This window comes from Triplophysa dalaica, chromosome 18 (genome assembly GCF_015846415.1).
Source record: "Triplophysa dalaica isolate WHDGS20190420 chromosome 18, ASM1584641v1, whole genome shotgun sequence".
NCBI lineage: Eukaryota > Metazoa > Chordata > Actinopteri > Cypriniformes > Nemacheilidae > Triplophysa > Triplophysa dalaica.
In genome coordinates this window covers 19,513,171-19,521,152 of record NC_079559.1, presented here as the reverse complement: position 1 = coordinate 19,521,152, position 7,982 = coordinate 19,513,171, and positions in this window count along the sequence as shown.

Sequence of the window (7,982 nt, the reverse complement as noted above, 5' to 3'; positions counted from 1 at the left end):
TTAAAGGGTTGACGTGTAAATATGGTAAGATAGTAAAAGAGAATGTATATATTTAATTAAAATGCTATTTGTATTTGTGCTGCGTGAGCATTCTGTAAAGATTCTACGACATAATGCTCAATATTAAACACAATAAAAGCAATTTACCTTTAAGAGGGATATAAACGGGAAATAGAAATAAACATCACATTCAACCAAAGATTTTTGACTTTTCCTCATGTGTATTGAATGGATTGGAAAATAAATGCACAGAGTATGGAGATGACTTTCATTAGTTATTTAGCTAAATGTGAGAACACCTACAGAACATTGTTTTAAATTTAAAATTAAGTTGTGCCTTGCTAACAAATGTACAACTTTTTATGTTTGTTATTAGCACGTTTAACGATGAACGCGAAATGTATATAGTGTATGACACAACGTGTAGGGACAAAGTGAAGTCAAAATATCCACATCTGGGCAATTCCACACAAATGTCAACCCTACCATGGAAATTATGTCAACATTTGGTGGTTGACCCATGTAAGGTCTCTCTTTTAAAGAGTTAAAATCATGATTTTCTGTGTGCTAAGTACTGCTTTAAGGATCGTCACATCCATCTATTTTATGTTCTATGAAGAGCCATCCCTTCTCCATGTGCTGGGTATTATTGCTTCTGGTTTGTGCATTTTAATTTATAGAAATCAAGGTTTGTAGCCTCTTAAAGGGGTCATTTTTCTGTGTCTTTGGTGTGCTATAAGTTGCCCTTGCATGTATAAGAGACGTAAAATTGCAAAAATGTAAGTGTCGGAACAAAAGATGCATTCTATCTAAAAGAGAATGCTCATCCAGACCTACCTTAAACGCCTCGTGTAACCACACCCCCACAAATCTACATCACTTCCTGGTATGATTTGACTAAGACTGTTTACGCAAGTAAGGTGGGCATACCTGTCAGTACAATTGCTTTGGAAACAGGCGTTAAATTTCTGTCTCACGCTTGCAGTATTCGACCAATCACTACGCACTGGTTAACTAGCCAATCATAGCACACCTCGCTTTTCAGAGCGATGAACTTTGTAAAGATTTGCTCGTTATTGAAAGGCGGCGCAAAGAGGAGATAAACATGCAAGGTATGTGGAAAATACAGCGTTTTTTAACCTTAAATCGTGTATACACATTTCATTACATCTAAAACAAACGATTATATTCGTTTAAGCCGTGTCATCCGAGCCCTCTAAACAAACATTTGTGTCCTTTTTTGTCACATACACATGTTTATTTCCCTTTTTTAAAAAGACAACTTGTCCATAGACTGATATTTTTCTAATAGCAACACGAATTTTAACGAGGTAACAGATGGTTATTAAAAAAAATACATTCTCTGAGAGTTTATATATCACATCCATCTCCAGAAGTACAAACGGCTCTCTGCTGCCAGCTGCTGCTAGACTACTGCAACTGCAGGCACATGTGAATGCCTCAATTAATGAAAATACTGTGCTGTTGATGTCTAGAAAATATGATTTGTCCTCCGTCTTTTTCATTTAAATTATACAAGTTTATTCTGGAGGATCCCCTGCATTAGGTCCTTTTGAGCTCTAAGCATCACATTTGTGTTCTGCACGACTAACATATTATGCTAAAAGATTGCAGTGGTCATTTATTTTATTCAATGAATGCATACATGTAATAAGTGCACTGTAAGTCGCTTTGGATAAAAGCGTCTGCCAAATGACTAAATGTAAATGTAAATGCATACCAATACACCAGACTCAATTTATATGCAATACAAAAACTATTTGGGTTCAATGTCTTCTTTCTTGCCATATAAATGTTTGCAGATGAAAAGTCGTATTTATACTTTTAATTATATAGGCTCTTCATTTTCATCATACATTTTGATATGTGCAGAATAATCTCCCCAGCAGCTGCTGAGAGCAGATATCAGAGTGTTGATCCACTTTAAACACCAAAATAATTGTGAGATTCTTATCAGTGATGACTCTGGCAACAAAGTCAGACATGAGTTTTGAAATAATGTCAGTTCATATTTCTTGAGTTACAGGCATGCAAACTGCATGTGTGCACTTGCTTATGTCAGAAGATTTTACTAATAGATTAAGCAATCTCTCATTAAAATGATATCATAATCATTGTTCACGCCCACATATTTGGTTCCAGATTTGAGGTACTTTTGCCACCTCTACAAAATAAATGGATTGCTAAATTGTTATCCATATATTTAAGACCTAATGTTCGCTTAATTAATATTCCAGAACAGATTATCCCTGTAATGTAAATACATGCTAAAACAAAGCTTCATTCACAATAAAATATCATTATTTTTACTTCAAATGAAGAATAAAATCATGTCCAAACACTTTCCTCCAAAGTTGTACATTGCAAGGGCTATAATGTTCTAGAGGTCCTTAATGCACCACCATTTTCATCAGATATTTTAATATTATGTTGTCATTAAAAAGAGAAAACAACGGGAGAGTCATGTAGAATTTTTGGAAGGTTCAAAGGTTATCAATCCATGATGGTGTCTAAGAGTAACAAGTGTAGACCTATATCGCCCTCTGGATGATTTGACATTGATTTTAATCATCTGCACAGTGCACTGAATGTGGTAGTAACCCTTCAGGGTAACACAGTACTTATCATACAAAATAGTATACTAATTATTTGCATTATTTTAAATAAAGCAAATGTTGGCCTACATTTCCCTGACACAAGTCTAATCCATGAGTGTTGCCATGTTCATTTTTAAGCACTAGAGGGAGCCACTGGTATACAGGACAAAATTGGGCGAGGCTTCATTGCTGATGCATTTTTCTAACAAATGCTTTACATGCCTCACGAGAAAGTCGTGCAGCTGCGTTTGTACAGTAAGACACAATCTTTCGTGACTCCATAAGCAATAAAGCACAACATCTGTTTTCTGCAATTTAATCATTTCGTAGTTTCCCTTGAGCAAAGAAAATATATTTTCCTATTTGCTGCCACGATATTAAATCATTTAATTTATATTTGAAAATATATAGAATCTTGCTTTGTTAGTATATTACAATATAAGGAATAATACACATGGGTTTGCTGGTTTTCACATATAGAAATTGAAAGTATATGGAAGTATAGTATTTAATAAAATATTGCATTATATATAATTTTGTTTTGTAAGGTGTGGTTTTGATAAGAAGTATTATGGGTCAACAGTGGATAGGCTGGTTATCAAATACATCCTATAAGATGGACTTGCTGGTAAAGAATAAAATTTGGAAGCATCCAACAAATACTGGTTACCAGCTACAGCGTTTTAATCAGTAAATGAAGCACCAATATAGAATTTGACACATTTGTAGCATATGTGAATATATAACGCGGAAAAGCCTCAGTTCACAGTAATGATGTTGTGTACAGTGGATGTGGAAATGTTGGCCAATTGCTTTTGACTTCCTTACAGAGCATCTCATGGCACATTAATGACTCTTGATCCATATCTAGGTCTTGCTATTGATTGAAAAGATGCAAACCCATCCCCCTCCAACCAATATCCATCCCTTTGCCCATCAGGACCTCAGAAGATCTGATGAAACATTCAGGCGGTACAGCTGAAATGTACAAGTATATTGTGAGGCCGACCGGTTTTACTATCTGTGGAATCACTGCAGTCAATGTTCTGCAACACACAAACAGACTTCCCTCCCTGGTCTTCGGTCCATCACGTCTCCAGGGCCTCATCAGCATTGACGGTCGAGAATTGCAGAAAGGGGGTAGGACGGTCCGCTTGCATTATCTTCAGAGCTCATATCCTGCCAGCACCTCCCCGGAGAGACGGCAGAAGCAAGAGATTCACTAAGATGTGGGCGGCTTTAAATGAGCCTCAACCCCCCACAGCTGTGTCGCGCATAACTCAATACTACATATCGCACTGACCACTGAAAATAAAGGGATTCTGCGATTTCAATGGCATGGATTCATTTGGGCATCTTCTTTTGAGCCTAACGTTGATATGACCCAATCCAGAGATAGTTGAATATGAAAGGTGAAACTGTGAATGATTGACTTACATGTCAATGATTTACTACAATAGAGGTGTACTGCTCATACATATGCAAATAACCCTCCTGCCATCTTGAGCCTTACTGCAGCTGTTGAGAGAATACTTCTCTTCTAGTACCCGTCTGCTCGGCGTGTGTGATCGCGATGTCCAGCTAACATCAGCTGTTGTAAGACCTAGTAAGTGGTCTACCTAGACTGCATTTTATGTCATTGTCCTAACTCAAAGGCAAATCCATGCTGCACTTAAGCTCTGGTGCATGTTTTGCTATTTTTACCTGAATTTAAAAAGGTGCCCTACCCACACGCATTAGAGTTAATTAATAAAATGGTCTCATTTTACTGAAAACCCTTTAATGATTAAATTGAGCTTTCATTTGATGTGGGCAATTCCATGAAAATGTCTACCTTACCACCTTTTTATCAAAGGTTTTTACTATAGCAACAGCACAGACAGATATTAATATTTGGTGTTTCAAATACCCATGTGATGTCGCTCTTTAAGTTTTTAAAGCATTTGTTATTCCTTATAAATGGGCACATGAAAATTTTAATATAGTAACCATTTTATGTACTGTGAAGTGCCATCCCTTCTTCCTTCGTTGGGTGTTTTTGCTTCATAGAAATCCTTTAAGGTTTGTCGTCTCCCAAAAGCTTTGTCCTTTTTTTGTCACATCCATAACGCTTGTTTATATGCCGTTTTTCAATATTAAAACTTGTTCTTTGACTGATATTTTTCTGGAGTTTATACTCTATCAACAAGGGTTCAATAAAATATAAACAAATGCTTTAGTATATTGGTAACAAATTCATACTGTCACATCCTTAATTCAAAATGTCAGCTCCATAATGCTGGAATTCCATGTTTTGTGATTTTGTGTGAAAAAAAATGTATGTGTGATCTTAGCATTATATTCATAATGAAACATAAAAGCTAAATTGATGGGACTGTTAAGAACTTGACTGAAAATGACATTAGCTATAGCAAGTTAAAACTATGTCTCGTTTCTTTTGGGGTTACTGGTAAAAGAACCTTTACGTGGCTAAACTTAAATGCGACAAAGTTACACAACTAATTCAACAAATTATTAATTTGATACAATTAGTCAAAAAATATATAAATAGTTATAATGTTAGCTACTAGTTAGCTTCGGGCCATGCACATGTGTCCAAAGACACGTCCATATATTTGATGATCCAATACTGCACACAAAGCAACAAAAATATTTTCAAGGAATATTTAGCCAACAATCCCATTAAGTTATAAAACATTATTTCATAAACTTACATTTTGTTTAACTTCAATGTTTTAAAATAACAGTGTTTTCTTACAAACATTTTGAGAACGTATAACCATGATATGATGTTGATAAAAATTTGAGTGTCATTACAACCATTAAAATATTCCTTCTTGCGGTGTGTTTTGGGCATAGATCCATCCAATAGAATCCATCGCATACATGTACCTAGAATCTTAAAGTTTCCATTAAAACCAATACAATTCCCATTACAAACAATAAATCCATTACATTGTCTATAGTGTTCAGGGCGGGGTTCTATTGTTCTTTGAGCAGGGATGTACATGCAAAAAAGGGCATTTATTAAATAAAAAATGCTATTTTATAAAATATTTCTGAGCCGTGTATAGCAGATAGGCCTGCTTTTATCAAAAGAGATCATAACACGTTGTTCTAGTGTAAAAAACTATGTTTACATGTAAGAATAAAGTTGTAGCTATATGAAAGATGAACAACATCATCATAGTTTCATTCTTACCTTAAAATACAACGGTTGCTTTTCTTAAAAAATAAACAAACGCAATCTGAAACGCACCAGAAAACCTGGCCAAGAAAAAATGGTGAGTGTGATCACCCTAATATTTATCAAAACATTGTGTTGGTAGTTATGGCTAGTAAAGGGAATGCAGAACAAGTATGTTTTTTTGGGGGGTATTGAATCATTTAACATACTGGATCCTTAGCCTAACATGCTAACGCAGCATTGTCGGCTAAACCAGGAGGCTAAATTCCCATGGCTTAAAAATGCAAATTCTTTTCTGGGTTTTAGGACTAAAACTAAATGTCTCGAGTCATTTACAGTGTGTGGCGTCAAGGAGTTGCTGTTCACATGTACCGCATTCGCAAAAAATGATTTGGGATGCTGTGTTATCCAATGCATGTAGGCTATATGTTGATGTTTTCATTCTCTGACTCTGTCCCTTTAAATCTGTGGACACGAGCACGGCCTCGCCCTGAGTTCAAACAGTAAATGAGAGATGAATTACAGCATTGTTCTCTTGCTATATAGCCTCCCACTTTACACTGATTCACATCACTGCAAGAGGGACATCACTATTTTAGTGTCCAATTGCAATTCTTGTGCATGAAGCCTTGTATGTGGCCTCTAAGCAGCCAGTGTTTAGAACAGCTGACTCCGTTGAGGGAATAAGGCTATGACTCAGGCTATTGCTAAGAGCTAATGCTGCGGGGGGATGGGCAGCTTTACTGTATAATGGGACGATCCCTGAATAGTGAACAACACTATGGGTGCATCAAGCTCTTACATCACACTGAGGTTTTACTGCATTATGTACAGCGGTAGACTGTAGATAATGACATACTGTTCATGTTTATAATGGAAGATGATGTCATCCTGTCGGCTCTTTGTGAATTTTCTCTCTGTTGTAGATGCTCAATGCGAGACAGCTGTTCATATGCAATATATTTCACACTGAAACTCAAGACTAGCAGCATTATGTTAGAGCTTCATAATATCTGATTCGTCCAATTTACAAGCGCTCACAGGCTTAAGGGGTACACAATAGGGCTGTTTATGGAACAATATACGAAACTCAAATCCACTTACGACTTCACATTTTTGTCATATTTTTGCATTGCATAACACCAGTTTAATTTGTGTTACTCTGTCCTCTGTGTGGTAGCGTTTTGAATTCTGTCTTCAAAAAGTGAATCAAAAAAATCTCAAAGTGATCTTTGACCTACAGTAGCAGGATGCTGGAAACATGTGCTGAGTCAGGAACAACAGGGACAAGGGATGATCGCTCTCTCACCTCAGGTCATGAATTGGACGTAGAAGAAATGTCGATAAAACCAAATCCTGTCGCTGTAATGATAGCCACAATGTCCTCATACGGCTCTAAGCTGTTGTTATCCTCAACGTACTTAAACGGAATAATAATCACACCTTATAAGTTCTTTTGTGTTACAAATTCATTTAGCAGACAAAAATGTGGTTGTGTAGCTAACCAAAAGAGAAATAGTCAGACATTAGGATCGAATGAAAAGGCATGACACTTAATGTGCATGACTTCTTCTTTTGACCAAAGTGCAGTCATCACAAAAAAAAAAGGAACGCGTTTTATTAAATGAGCGTGCTGTACTGATCTTTGTACATTTTGAAAATTGTTTGTGTGCCAGGCTAGGTGTGGAAACAGATAGATAGACAGGGTGCGTTCAATTAAGGGCTATTCAAGAGTTATGGATGTGATATTTTCAGTCAAAACGTGAAATATAAACCCTCAAAGAATGTATTTATAATCAATGTATCGAAACAGCTTATTATTTTTCCCAAAACTGCTGTTGATGGTCCAGACATCCGAAAAATATCAGTTAGACCTTTTTTGTTTAAGATAAGGGAAATATGACGAAAAAGGACACACATTTTTGAGGTATGATACTTTGTAGGAGTTCTGTGAAGTAAAATGCATAAACCACCAGCAATTTACCCAACAAACAGAATAGTTATATTTTAATGCGTATTTGCCCATTTATGAGGAATATGGACTGTTATGCTTCGAAAGATGGTGACCCAGAGAATCCCTCAGGTTTCATGTAAATTCCTGTTTGTTAATTTTTTTACTTGTGGATTGTGATGTGTCGTATTGAAATAGGCTTCTAAAAAGACAAAATGGTGGAAGG